This window comes from Oxyura jamaicensis, chromosome 1, assembly GCF_011077185.1.
Source record: "Oxyura jamaicensis isolate SHBP4307 breed ruddy duck chromosome 1, BPBGC_Ojam_1.0, whole genome shotgun sequence".
Classification (NCBI taxonomy): Eukaryota; Metazoa; Chordata; class Aves; order Anseriformes; family Anatidae; genus Oxyura; species Oxyura jamaicensis.
This window is the reverse complement of record NC_048893.1, coordinates 168671693-168687198: the sequence shown is the minus strand read 5'-3', so window position 1 is coordinate 168687198 and position 15506 is coordinate 168671693. Positions and strand designations below refer to the sequence as shown.

The following is a 15506-nucleotide window of genomic DNA, read 5'->3' as shown; positions in this document are numbered from 1 at the left end:
GAATAGAATAGAATAGAATAGAATAGAATAGAATAGAATAGAATAGAATAGAATGGAATGGAATAGAACAGAACAGAACAGAACAGAACAGAACAGAACAGAATGGAATCATAAACATCCAACACTGATTTCCTCCAAGGCCATAAACAAATCACATTAATTCATTTGTCTAATATCCTCTAGCCATGACATGTAAATACTATGATATAGTTTGTCTGAATTAGAGCTTTGCCTTATTCTTTGCAAAGTCAGTGGTAGCAGAATCAGGCTCTGTTTTATTCACTGGATCCCTTGGAAATATGCTCCCATTTAAATATCCATTTCAATCCAGAAATGACATTAGCACAAAAATCATAAGTAACTTAAACATTAGAACATTAGGGTACTAATAAGAGGGCCAGCTATATTTATTATTCACTAATCTCTAGGGTTTGGAAACCACTCAATATGTACTGCCCTTATAAATATTTTATATCTTTACCATTCAATTTTAGCACAAATAGAACAGGCAGTACAGTATATACAGTTCACAGCAAACATGTATAATTTAAGAGAGGAATCGAAGTATCCAAGTCCTTTACTAAATTCTCATCCATGTGAACTGTTCTGCAGATCATTCAGTTTGAAAAGCGCACATAAACTCAATCTCCTTCCAGTTAGTTTAGCTGGACATGACAGATCTTTTAGGTGACTCACATCTGCACATCTGCTCTAATTTTATTCATTTCAATGGAGAAATATTGACTCATTTGGATTTCAGTTAGATTTTGACACTGATTTATGTAGAGTTTGAATTTCATAGACTGATTATAATCGTAGTTTTAGTGAATCAGTAGTCTTTTTGTGAAGGAATCTGAAGTCCCTATAAAAGTATATATTAAACTTTTATTTTCCACTGATATTTCAGTTTATCTCTCTTTCATTTTATCCTCTTAAAATTACTGACCTATTACTGTACACTTTTTCTTAACCATCAGAGCCACTGCATTTCCCTAAGGCTTCTGACAGAGTAGGCTATGCCTCTGCTATTACAGTAGTCAGTTTTTAATGACACCTGATACATTTTCTTTTATTAAACCACAACTGTAGCAGCAGAACGTAAAGTTTTTTCCAGAGCAGCTGGTACCTCTATAATATTTTATCTTGTTAGACACCAACAATATCTAATAAGTCTTAAAGGCTCCTTGAAGACTAATGTGTCCAATAAATCTCTAGTTTAACAAGAAATACTCCAGCTGTGTATGGGATATGGTATGAGGGGTGGGAAGGAAGCAGTGAAGAAGAGATATAAAATTTGCACTTTTTTTGTTGTTGTTGTTGTTGTTTTTTTGGTCTTCTCATGAGCCACTTCCAAAGTCCCAGGAAAATATTCATTGCTTTTATTATGTTTCTATATTCAGGTATATTCCACCCACAGCAGTATTGCATCCAAGATTCTGTTTGTAATTAGTAAATAAGAAGGAACAAATAGGAGCATTGCTGTGGGATTCCTGAAATGCCACAGATCCAAGTAAGTTGCAAAACACGAGTGAAGTCAAGTGACAAGCCATCCAGGAAGTGCCATAGTTATTTATAAATACATGGGAAGAAGTATATTATTACTATGGTAAAATAGAGTATTAATTTGACTTAACTAAAGAGGGTATAGGAGGTATTGATACTCAATTGAAATGGCTTGTTTCTGTAGGCAGTGTTCCAGCAGCAAATAGAGACATTTCCAGATGTATCAATCTGGAGCAACACTTCTGAAAGGAAAACTCAAATGCAATTTTTTATTTTGTTTTATTTTATTTAAGTTTGGCAACTCAGACCAACATTTACAAGAGGTACAGACAGTCCTCTCAACCTACCAAAAAACTTACCTGTTAGAGTCTGTGGTTCTACTGAGCAAGGTTGTGGTGTGAAAGAACCATCTACTGATTCAGCTGATAAAAAAATGTTGTTGCTGCAGTAGTCAGTGTGACCCTTTTGGCTAGGTGCCTTTCAGTGGGGAAACTCAGTCAAACAGAATGAAAGTGCTGGTGTTAGTATTGTTTCCCAGTCCCAGAAAAACTGAGTAAGGTACAAGACCTTACTAACAGTCTGTCACTTCTCTGAAGTGTTTGAACTGCAAGAGATACAGGACAAGTCAAGGAAGTCCTTTAAACTCTTAGTGATATAAACTTTTTATTGCTTTGCTGCTCAGAAATGGAAATGGCTTATATCTTAAACTTCTTGTGCAGGATTGTGGATTACAATGTGAAAGACTCTATGAATATTAGATGGTGACCTTGCTTACAGAGGTACTGAGCATCTGGTGCTCGCATTTATACTGAAAGATGTGATCATTCCATGTCACTGTAGATCAGACCAAGCATGATCATCCTGTTTTCAAGCACATAGTGGGAGAGGTATCTTGGCACTGCTTTCCCTCATGACATTGAAAGATGGTCAAAAACTTGGGGTCCAGATTAGATACAGAAGAATTGGATCTGGAAGACTGACATCTCTTTGGATATGCGTTGGTCAGATCTCCAGTAATGTTTGCAAGGACTGGTTCTTTGCGCACTCTTGCATGTGTTTGATAGGAAGGTTGAAAGATCTGTATGAGATTTTCTTTTCTAGTCATCTCAGCTGTTGGGAACTACTGTGTAACACACATATTAGTTGGGAACTACTGTGTAACGCACACACATGTTAAACACTGGAGGAGAAAATACATTTGACAAAAAGCATCCTGCAGTCTTTGAGCCAACTGGATTTGATAGATTTGACCAACTTTTCCCTCAAATTCTTTTGAGGTTTCATAAAAATACAAGTTCTTTGGTTATGATGTTTTGCATATGGTCCCAGCTGCTTTGCATGTCTCTTTTTGTCTAGCAAAAAGCCAAAATATTCTAACAGTGAGAAATATTACCTTCAATATATTTCTAGTCTGATCACAACATTTTTTTTTAAAGATAAACTAAAGTTTATCAACTATGCATAAGTTTTTTGAAGTAATTAGGAAGTAAGGATTTAACTCATATTCCAGATCATCTCTTTCCTCTTTATAACCAGTACTTTTTACACTGTGTTACACAGTGTAATAACATTCACTTTCACTGACTTTTTTTTGTAAGCCTTAAAATAATAATGATACAACTTTTGTTTCATACAAGCCAAAGCACAGACTGAGGTACAGAACTAATATGATACAGCTATTAATTATTAATACCTTAAGTCTTTGTGATGGTCCTTATCACATTAGTTCAGGGACAGTAACCCAGCTTCTTCCAGCTAGTCTTCTACGTAGTGCTTGCAAATTATGAGGGTGTCACAAATATGTCTTTTAATTGACTTCACACTCACATCAAGAGATGGCTTCTGAGGTGAAGTTACAGCCTCCTTATGCTGAGTAGCATACTGCACCCAGTACTGGAGAACATTGGAGAAGTCCCATGGTACACCAAGTCGTTATCAGATACAGAGGTGTGTGCCTCTGTATCTTTATTCTGGTCTCCATGTAGGCTGCCATGTGTCAGGTTGCTCCTCCAATCACAGACTGCAATTCCATTTTGTTTTCTGAGATGGAAATTGGAAGATGGTAACTGGTAGATAGTGGGTACAATGCAGTAATACAGATTATTTTTTTAATTATTTTTTCCCCCATGATTGTTGCAGCTCCAATGTATTCCAGCTTCTCTTCTCTTAGTTCCTCTGGAACAGTCAGCTGTACATATTTTACCTTATCAGACGAACTACCTAGCTTTGCTCTGAAATACATACTTTATATTGTAGTTTCACTTGTGGTCTTTGGACACTCAGAAAGTACAGTTGCTTCCTTGACAATTAAGTATTTTGAATTTTTCAAGGGGCCAGGGTCCATCATCTTCCCTTGGACTGTATTCAGGCAAAAAATCTTAATGGATTTGATAACTCAAATTCCCTAGTACTAACTTAATCCTTGCTCACCAAAAGACACCAAAAAACTTTTTACCAGACTGGGATAATTATATTGTGATCTTGGTTTTGTGATAAATTGCTTGTTATTTAGACAAGAGAATTGACAAACTCCTAGTGGGTTTTAGTACATTTTTATGTCCTTGATGAAATGCAGTTAGTGAAACTAAATAACTTAGGGCATAGTAAACTTTTTATGTTAAGAAAACAAACAAAAAAAACATACTTATTTGCTTTATGCCTCAGACGTCTTGTAAGCTGATTTTTTTTTCTTTTTCTTTTTTTTTTTTTTTCATATTGTTGCTTTGATCACTCTACTTGCTACTGAGATGAGTTAATAGCACTTTTTTTTTTTTTTTTTTTTTTTTTTTTTTTTTTTCCAGGCTTCTCTTGGCAGACATTAACAAACTGCGAGAGCCAAGATTACCGGAAGTTCATGAAAAAACAGATTTTCATGAGTTCTCAAAAGCCTTTAGTCACATCAAAATCTTACTTCCTTGTTGTTCAGCTTTCATGTGTTATGAAAAGAGAGGATTACTCACTAGAATGGGAAGTATTTGCTTGTTCTAACTTAGATATCTAAAAAGATGTTTTATGGAATTGAAAGAGAGAAGTATCTCAAACAGATGAGATAAAATGTCCTCTGGACATGTCTGCATTTCTTTTGACTAAAAATGCAGGCTAGAGGGGATAGCTCTGATATAGTTGTTCAAATTTTATCTGTTTAAAGGTAGATTATTAAGAAAGAGAATGCTGAGTATGTAGTCACAATAGTTACACTGATTATGGCTTTAAACCATAATCTTAGAATAATTAACAATTGGAGATCCCTGAAGATACTAAATATTGGACTGTAGTAGCACACTTATCATGAATTACCAATCAAGAAATATTCTCTGATGTTACTTCACAACCATATTAGACAATAATTACATGTGATAGGAAAGAAAAAAAAAAAAAAAAAAAAACAATTTCAGAAACTCAGTGTTCATGATATGCATTGTGTTACAATCTGGATTCAACTGAAACCATTTTTTTCATATGTGTATTATTGGACTCAGATTAAATCAGATTTAACTCAGAATGTATCTGATAGGAAGAATACATTTGAAATTTTTACCTCCAATTTGATAGCATTTGACAAACACAAAATATTTTAAGCAATGATGAAAAAGTCAAGTTTACGGTTTGACTTCTTCCTTTTCCTCAGTGCTGTGCATTTCTAGGGCTCCACACAATAACCATTTAATTCAAGACATCAGAAATGCAGCAAGGAGTTTAATAAAACTCAAAAGGCATTTCCAGCATTTCCAGATGGTTTTCACTCCATTTACCACTACTCTTTGGGCCTGGCTGTCCAGCCAGTTTTCAGCCCAGCTAAAAGCATACCTGTCAAAGCCATGGCCTGCTAGTTTCTCCAGGAGAATACTGTGGGAGATCATGTCAAAGGCCTTGCTGAATTCTAGGCAGACTACATCAACAGGTTTTACCTCATCCACCCGGCAGGTCACCTGATTAGAGAAGGAGATGAGATTGGTCAGGCAGCACTTGCCTTTCATGAACCCATGCTGACTGGGCCAGGTGGTCTCGCATACATTGTGTGATTGTATTCAAGATGACCTGTTCTATCACCTTTCCTGGCACCGAGGTCAGGCTGACAGACCTGTAGTTCCCGAGATTCTCCTTATGACCCTTCTTATAGATGAAATAACAATTAATGCAATGTTCACATTTTATTTTAGTAATGTACTGTCTCAAATGGCAGTTTTAACACCTCAACCATGATGTTTGTTAGTTTTTTCCTATTCTTTAGGGATATAAATATCTTGATTCCATTTGTCTAGCCAATGAAGAAGAGCATGGAGTCAGCTGGAGTAACTTTTACGTAGTAGATTGCCCTTCTGTTACATCTCTTCAAAATTGATATCTGCCTACATAGGACTTCTATGTCCTATCACAGAATCACAGAATTGTAGGGGTTGGAAGGGCCCTCAAGAGATCATTGGGTCTAACCCCCCTGCAAAAGCAGGTTCCCTAGAGCAGGTTGCCCAGGTAGGTGTCCAAACGGGCCTTGAATATCTCCAGAGAAGGAGACTCCACAACCTCCCTGGGCAACCTGTTCCAGTGCTCCGTCACCCTCACCATGAAGAAGTTCTTTCACATGTTGGTGCGGAACTTCCTGTGCTGCATTTTGTGGACATTGCCTCTTGTTCTGTCCCCACAAACCACTGAAAAGAGGTTGGCCAAATCCCTCTGTCTCCCACACTTAAGGTATTTATAAACATTGATAAGATCCCCTCTCAGTCTTCTTTTCAGTAGAATATGTACTATAATATTTTCAATAGAATATATACTATAAGTAAATTGACTGAGGAGATCTTGAAGGAGAACACAAAGAAACCATCCAGAGTGCTTTAATGTAACAGAAACTTAATATATTCACATTTGGATTATGAGTATCATGCTACAAAGATAAAATCAAACAAACAGCCAAAAAATAAACAAAAAATTACAAAAGACAAACCCAAAATATCACTCCCGTGTGTTCTGCATATTATGCAAGGTATTTTTCCACATATGGTCATTGACATTAAAATGTTTTTCCTGAAAGAATGTTTCATCTGATAATGAGTAGTTTGTTTAAGTTTTAAAAACATTCAGAAATCAGAAGATCAAGACAGGGGAAGAGATACTAAATGAACCATGGCTATATATATATATATATATATATATATATTCATATTCCATCTAATACTAACTCAGATCTGTCTGATGAGTCTGAAACTTTAAGGATTATCTCTACTCTTTTACTGAATAAAAATAGGAAGATTAACCTCTGAAAGAAGTAGCTGGCACTGTGTAAGCTAGAAATCTTCTTGATAGTGAAACCATTTTGTGAATGTCTAAAGATCATAAAACAGAAATATTGTGATATGTATGCCATATGTATGTGCAGTGCATAAATGATTAGTGAGAGTCTTTCATTCCCCTCACACTTGGATTGCCATGCTTAACCTTCTGAAACAGAAACATCCTACTTAAGTGTAGGAAGGCTCTGAAAAAAAAAAAAAAAGAAAAAAAAAAAGTAAAAACGTCTAGATCTATCGTCTAATTTCATGACATTCAACAAGGTGGTCATAACAACCCGATGCAGTGGTATAGGCTGGGGAAGAGTGACTGGAAAGTTGCCAGCAGAAAAGAACATGAAGGTGCTGTCAACAGCCAGAAAAACATGAGCCAACAGTGTGCCCAGGTGGCCAAGGAGGCCAATGGCAGCCTGGCCTGCATCAAACATGGTGTGGCCAGCAGGACTAGAGAAGTGGTTGTCCCTCTTTACTCAGCACTGGTGAGATGAAATCTCGAATACTGTGTTCAGTGTTTGGCCCCTCACTAAAAGAAGAATATTGAATTGCTCTAATGTGTGAAGAGAAGAGCAACAAAGCTGGTGAAGGGAGTAGAAAACAACATATATGAGGAGTGACTGAAGGAACTGGGGCTGTTTGACCTGGAAAAAAAATGCGGCTGGGTGGAAACCTCATCATTCTGTAAACACCTGAAAGGAGGTTGCAGCCAGGAGGATATCAGTTTCTTTTCTCAGGTGACAAGTGATAAGGTGTGAGGCAACAGTCTCAGATTGTACCAGGGAAGATTTAACTGGATATCAGGAAGAATTTCTTTATAGCAAGGTTGCTTAGGCATTGGGACAGACTGCCCATGGAGGTGGTGGAATAGCTGCCCCTGGGTGTATTTAAGAGATGTGTGGAAGGGACACTTAGGGTTATGGTTTAGGGGTGGACTTGTAGCATTAGGTGGATGATCATGAAGGTCTTTTCCAATTAAAATGATTCTATAACTGTGATTTTATAATCCTTCTCTTGCCTTTCAATTTTGAACATATTAGCTTTTATAAACAAAAACAGTTTTTTCTGTATATTGTAACATGATGAATATTGATATTTTTATTGTTTTTGAAGACAAAATTATCTTTGATGCTCTACATAGCTGTTTATTTACTTGTATTTTATTATTAGATATTAAATTAATTACCTTCTAGTTTTATGATTATATTTCTACTGTTACCAAAAGCATAACCAGAATAAAAGCATGACCAGACTAAAAACTAGGTAATATAAGCTCTCTCTCTCTCTCTCTTTCTCTCTCTCTCTCTCTTTCTCTCTCTCTCTCTCTGTGTGTGTTGCTACTTCCAGTCCAGGTCAATTATTATTACAGGTCAATGAAAACAATAATAGCTATCATAGGTCACTGAACTTTGTAACATCAGTGGCATTGTACACTTCAGAGATTACTTTTAGAATTTTAAAAGGAGTTAATGACTTCTATTTGTCATGAACTCTCCTCTCCTCTCCTCTCCTCTCCTCTCCTCTCCTCTCCTCTCCTCTCCCTCTTAAAAGGGACAGAGGAACTCGCACCAACCTAAGATGGATGCTTGCTCTCCCTTTACAATACTTGAGAATAATTAAATGCCACAGAGTAGAACTCAGAACAGCTTGTAGATTGATCAGGGAACCATTTAAAATTATGGTCTCTGTAAGGTGTCTAAAGCCTACTCAGGAGAAATATCACACATTTGTACTCACCAAATATATTTTGCATCTTGCTTAAAGCTGCAGATTGATGTGACCATCCACTGGAAAAAATTGAAAGCTAAGTAGAGCCTTTGACTCAGCCAAAAGGACTCAACTTTCCATGAGGGATGGAGGAAGAGGAAATACCTTGTTTTAGGACACAGGTAAATGCACAGGAGCTGCTACTCCAGTTTTGTAAAATGGGCTGATGGTAGAAGCTTCACCAAGGAAGATACTTTCAGTAGATACATCTGAGCGATGCCTGAGGAAGAGTGTTTAGGAGTTCGCAAGATCTTCTGCATTATTTGTTAGTTAGCTTTTGCCAGTTCCACATGATATGCCAAATTCATGTGTTTTTCTCTGTACAGTTTAGGTGCACTTTGGATTCCATACTGCACACGATAACTTTCCACAGGCAACATGTGTATTCCTCACACACAGTATGGGTAGGCACCTGATCGTTATAATGTCTGAATCTTTTCTTGATCAAGATCCAAATACCTCACATGACTGTGTTGATTTTTTCTCAACACTGAGACTTACTGGTTTCCCAGGAAGTCCAGTGAGTGACCTTAACACTTCACCTGCTAATCACACACTCAACTTAATTGTTGGTAGAAATTCCTGGCTCTGCATGCCCATTGGTGCTGCATGAAGGGGGATAGGATATAGATTGTTCTGTAGTACTTTTATATTTGTTGCTGCAGATGGAGGCATTCAGTTCACTTCCTCTTAAGAAAACTGTGAGGATGTGGAAGGTGGAATGGTTCCAGACTGACTCAAGACAGCATATGTGCTGTTCCATAGACTGCTGTATATAGAAATTAAAATTTTGTATGTTGGGAAACAGGCAGAGAAACTGCCCTCATTAGAAGTAACAAGAGGCCAATTAACTTCACTTGCTACACATAAGTAAAAGGCTTCCATCTTTGTAGCTTTGCTTTGCTGTTTTACAAACTGGTCTGTCCTGAGAACATCTTCAGAAGCATTCCTGAGAAAGAAAGGCTTTTGACACCAGGTGAGCCAAAAAATTTGCTAGTGTTAAAATTCCTAATCTGGAAAGAGACAACTCAATACCTTGTTGTGGGATGGTTTGTTTTAACTTACATCTGACTTTACTCAACAGCCCTACAGTGTTAAAGAAAAACAAACTGCGGTAGATGATCAACTGTAACAGTATGTCATTCATAAATAGAATTGCCAGTATCAAATAATCATACTTTATAACTGGCACTGGAGTCAGACAGAGACAGGTAACTAATGACATTTTTATAAATTTACTTTCTCACCTAACCTGTGGTACTCCCACTTTTTTTAAAAAAATACACCCCCCCATCCCCCCAGCTAACAAAAGAAAACAATATCAAAACAATAGCAACAAAACTCTCAGCTTTTCCAAGCTGTTATCTTGCCTTCTGAAGAGATATCACCTTCCTTTGGCTTCCTGCTGTTTTAGTTAATCTTTAGTGCTTTAAAAATAACATCATTGTGTTTACAAATAATATTTGTTAGGGAGAAATCTGAAGTATTTTCTTCCTAGGGGTAATAGGAAAAAAAAAATCTTTAGAAAAACAAGATTAATTTTGATCACAATATATGAAGGTAGAAGAGGCAGAGTAGGCACTAGAGATAGGCTGACTGAGGGCTGTGCTATACTGTCACATGCATAATTCATTTTCTATATAACCTAAAGCCTCATATATAATGTTTCTTGAAAATAAGTATGAAGATAAGAAACGTGCTTAGGTAGTCCACTCATGCTGTACACCAGAAGGAGGAAAGAATTCCATTCCTCTTGGCACTGAGGAAAAGAGCTCTAGTAGATAAACTTGTATTACCTTCATACGCGAAAAAAATAAACTTTTTTGATAACCTTGAGTTAAATGTAGGAAAATATTGTGACTTTCAGAGGAAGATCCAGACTTTTCACAACACTGCTGTGTTTATGTACCCAGGACCAAAATGTCTTTGGAGATTGATATTCAAAAATGAGTTGACTGCTGCCACTTTGCTCTGACAGCTTGAAGCACTGGATCTGCTCATTTTGAAACATCACTAAGCTGAACTGGTCAGAAAAGTTATACTACCCAGTTTCACTCATGAATGACTTGTGTGTGTGTGTGTGTCTTTCTAGGGTTTAACTTATCTGTCCCAAAAATTTACAGAAATTGGTCATATGTGCACTGAACCTGGGATTTCACGTGGAAAAAAAATCTAACAAATATGACATATATCAGGACTTTGCACTGTCCTATCATTTATCCAGAGTAATAGGGTGAGAGATAATATTTAAATCCATAGTATTTTATGTGATCCCTTACCTGAACATGCTTTTTTTTTTTTTTTTTTTTTTTTTTTTTCTGCATGTTCATTAGAATGAGCACATTTACTGTCTCACTAATCATTATAAGTTATGACAGAAATCCAACAGATGAGTTTATTTTAACTGATGTTATTGACATGCAACATAAGAATTTAACATGTTCTCCATATCGACTAACTATGTGATGATGAACTCATGGCTGAATGCTGATCTTTTGACTCACCTAGCATCCCTATCTTTTTGAATGCATTGCATATCTTTGCATTTATTTATTTAATTATTTTTTTCTGCACATATGCGGTATCTATAATGCAACTAAAAGACTAAGAGTTTGATAGGTTAAAGATAAATATGCATTTGTTAATCTTTATAAAAACAATTAATAGTATGCCACAGTTTATATCTTCTTCACTCTAGAAGAGTTTCAGTGTGTGAATTACTCCATCAGTGACATACTATCTTCTTTTAAATAAAGAGAATTTGTGGCACAACACTGTTCCAAGATTCTAACAAAACATCTAACCTCTAGGGGATGGATTCTTCTCTTGCAAAGTCTTACTTCTTAAGCATGACCCATTTGACCTGTTTTTGAAATCATTTAGAAAAAACATACATATCTGGGTTTCTCTCTTTTAACCATATAGATGGCTCACCCGACTCTATACATTTATCCTGTGGGTGTTTGGACATAAGTTGGGCATATAAGCTAGTGACCAAACCTTTTGATTATCAATCAGCATATTTTTCTCCACCTTTTCATTGGGTAAGTTGTTATGCTTCCCTGTGGTTGTCTTGCAAGTGACAGATCCATGTTCATAAAGGAATTCTGTAAGCTATCCTCATTTTGTGCCTGGTTTATGCTTATGTTACCATGCTTATGATTGCTTACTGCTTTTTTAAGGTTTGATTTTTTTTCACCTGTTTAGGGTTCCTTTTGACATATTACAGCACCAATGGATTTCAGTGGCAGAGAAGAGTTTGTTCAAAATAAAGGATTAGTATTTATTCAAGAGACTGCAGTAGCACTCACTCAATCAATCAATCAAAAAACATCTAAATAATAACCTCCTTTATATTCGTTACATTACTTATAACCTAAAATTACCTTATATTCCATACAGCCAAATTATGCTTTCTTCCCCTCTTCTGCACTTTAGATCTTGGCTGACACAGTGTGAATTCTAGCAGGCTTTGCTTCTCAGTTTTCCCTTTAAGTAGTATTGCCAGTGGATTAGATATCAGCCATTTTCAAACTCTGTTAAATGTTTAATCTGAAAAATTATGGAGGTTTCAAGATTAAGATGCCTTTTCCAATTTTAGGTCTTTCTAAATCTCATCAAATTCATGATTCCATATTGATAGAATAAGTGATAAAAGAATTAATGCCTGTGCCATCCATTTGAACATTGAAGATTTGAAGGCATTACTAGCAATGTGCTGATTATTAAATCAGAATATGTACATACATAAAATCACTGTTTTATTTCCAGCATTACATTTGAGTTTAAAGAATGAAATATTATCCCATCATGCCACTTTTCTCTTCGTTAGAGTTATTTATTTGTTATTTTTGTTAATAATGATCAACATGCACTTTTGAGACTATCTTTATAGTAAGAAGATTATGAAAACAATTACTTTGGTGGAAACAGTTATACATCCATTAAAGATGCATTGGTACAAATAATTTTGAAATGCTCTAAATTACTGAAATAAAGTTTGTCTGTGTGGAGCTAAATTTCTGGAAAACACAAAGAATATATTAGAACTCTATTTAAAAACTAGACTAAGGAATAAACCTGTCAAACATGAAACAAGATATATGTGATACATGACATACTTAAATATACAGAAGTAAGATTTTGTACTTTGTATGCCATCAAATCCAGTATATCCGTCATTCCTTCTACCAAACCCTCAGAACAATAAAAAGCAGGAATAAAAATAATGACCTCATTCTGATTTACTACACTTAACAGTGATAGGTTATAGTAGGGTGGTTTTCATTTGGAATAGACTTTTATTTCTTCTTTTCCCAAATCCCTATTCATGTTTCAACACAGAGATAGAAACACATCCTTCCATTTTACATTCCTAATTTTGTTTCATATTGTTTTTAAAGGGTCCAGAAATGCATTGTACAATATTTTCCTTATAAAACTTCAGTCTAATTCATCAGATTTTATATTGCTAGCTGATCCTAGCAGTGGTAGGGTAGTCTGGATCTTATTTTTTTTTCTTTCTGTAGTGTTGGTTATATTGACAAATATAGTCATAAATACTCTCATTGAACTCTTCTAGCAAAATATCACTTGGATGTTTGTATTAACTTATATAGAATTAGAAAATCAGGCTCTTTCCTGAACACAACCTACCCAAATCTTCTGATATCAAGTTGTACCTTAGGTGTAGTTAAAGGATGCAAATACTTGGCTTCAGTGAGGCACTGGTACAGTGTTTATTTTTCAGGATTGTATGGGAGACATTTAATGATCATATAGAGATAAAACTTATTTATAATGGTGTAAGTTATTTTTGCTGTCAAAGACGCTTTTGTTTTCTAGCCTAGTTTTCCCTGTTTCTTTTAATAACATTTTGTTTACCCTGTCCTCCCCTGCCCCGTTCCCTCCCAGCCCAGCATTGCTTTTCACTCTACCAGCTTCTAAGGTGAACAATTCTTTTTCATTAATACACTTTGATTCCTTGACTGATGTTTCTATTTTTACTAGTCTGAATGTAGTATTTTTGTTTGTTTGTTTGTTTTTACATTATATATAGCAAATTTGCTACTTCTGTTCTTATATTTTTATTTTCTTAGTTCTTGTTTGATCTTGTTATTCTAGTTTGTGTTCTTTTCCTACCCTGAATAGTTGCATTAATGAACGGTACCATGTTAAGTTATTATTTTTCATGTCAGAGAAAGTTTAATTACAGCTGTGGTAAAAAAGGTTTTTGCAAATTAAAGTACATTTTGGGAATAAGCAAATCATCTACACTTTCTGATTATTACTATTTTGCAAAAGTGTTTCTAACATGTGAAATATTTTTATCCCATTTGCTATGTGAAATATTTTTTTAATTCTTGAGGAATTTCCTTGATTAACCATCCATTCACAGTATCAACATGACAGAATGGAGAGATCTACATGTAGATATTCTTAAAATTAAATCTTCCATGGCAGATGCTATTTACAAATCCATGTAAATTCATGTTCAATATAGTGTAATATATAATTTATTGTGCCACAAAGGACTCAAACTTTTAATAGGATCAGTAAGTAGCAAAGGCCAATACATAGAATGCTTTGGTGATCTTCTGAGCTCTTGACAAAGAGCCACGGCATTAGAAAAATGTGAGTGCCAGATATATATGTTGACAAAATTTTATTATATTTGTATATTTTTTTTTGGATGATGTTATGTCTTAATTTATTCAGTGTAAGACACCTGGTACTGTGCTCAGAGTATTGTATTGACCTACATTTAACATTTTCCAATCTCTTTGTTGCTTGCAGAACTCGTTCTTTATCTTGATATCATAGTGATTTAATAATAATTGCACTTGGCCTTTTGTGACAAGCCTCTTCCAGTGATAAGGGCCTTGTCTTTATGCGTCTCTTCAATTTCAATATACGGCAGAGTAGGCTATCTCCTGCAGTTTACATTAAATAGCTCTTGAGCACAAGCAATCAAGTACAGCTCCTCTTTTTGCTCTGGAAAACCCATGATTTGTAGGCTGAGGACTACTCTCTCAGTTAAATGCTGAATCTCAATCAGCACGACTTTCAATTTTCTTTAAATAGATCATGTATTCTCTTTATTCTATGATTTCAGTATCTGCTTTTCCTATTAGGTCTGATACAAAAGAAAAAAATGCAACTTTGGCAACAAAGGATTGGATCTATAAATGGGGCTTAAGCTCAATGTTAGATGCTGTGTTAACATTTAACAGATGAGTCTCATGCATTTAACGACCAGCTGGGTTCTACAGTTTGAGCTCTGAAACATCTAGGCATTACAAGGGGACAACAGTCTTACATCTACCACTTCCATTATCCATTGAGAAGTGCTAGAAAGATATTTAAACTTATCTCTCTAGGCTATCCCTAAAGGTCTCATTACACCTTTTCACTGATTTCTAATTTAGTATAACTGAGATAGTGGCTTAACATGTTTGATATTAAGATATATTTGTTTTTTCCTCTTATAGCTGACCCCTTACTGGCTGGTATAATGAAAGAAAGAAAGAGAAAGAAAAAAAAAAAAAAAAAAAAAAAAAAAAAAAAGCAGAGAAAACTTATTCTGAAAGTGAGAAGTATGATATAGAAAAGGTAATGAAATGAATTCCCCATTTACTCAGCTCGGTGCCCAGACCATAAGACTGCAGATCATTTTCTGTCTGATTCTGCAGCCATTTGATTAAATTGTGAAAACAGAACAGCTTCTTTAAAGTGAGCAAGCTCAACCTTATCCTGAATACCTATAGCCTTCTGGTTATAGTAGTACCAAAATTGCTAGGAGCAGGAGGAGGAATTTAATACATTCATGCTCCATTGCAGGCAAGTACTTAAACCAGAGATTCTTGAATAAAAGATTTTCATTTCATCTGTATTTTATTTGTAGGTGTTAATCTTGTAGGGAACCAGACCAGGTCCACTAGAATAAAGACTAATGCA

The 15506-nt window shown here is 35.4% G+C and overlaps 1 long non-coding RNA gene across 1 annotated transcript in view; it reads left to right on the top strand.

Annotated features, from left to right (window-relative positions):
* The first annotated feature begins 1406 nt into the window (after positions 1 to 1406).
* LOC118156702 overlaps positions 1407 to 15506 on the top strand; it is a 30727-nt gene continuing 16627 nt past the window's right edge. Inside the window, exons 1-3 of the long non-coding RNA XR_004746393.1 lie at positions 1407 to 1510; positions 8547 to 8671; positions 8881 to 9069. This is a non-coding gene — a long non-coding RNA (uncharacterized LOC118156702). The remainder of the gene's footprint in view (positions 1511 to 8546; positions 8672 to 8880; positions 9070 to 15506) is intronic.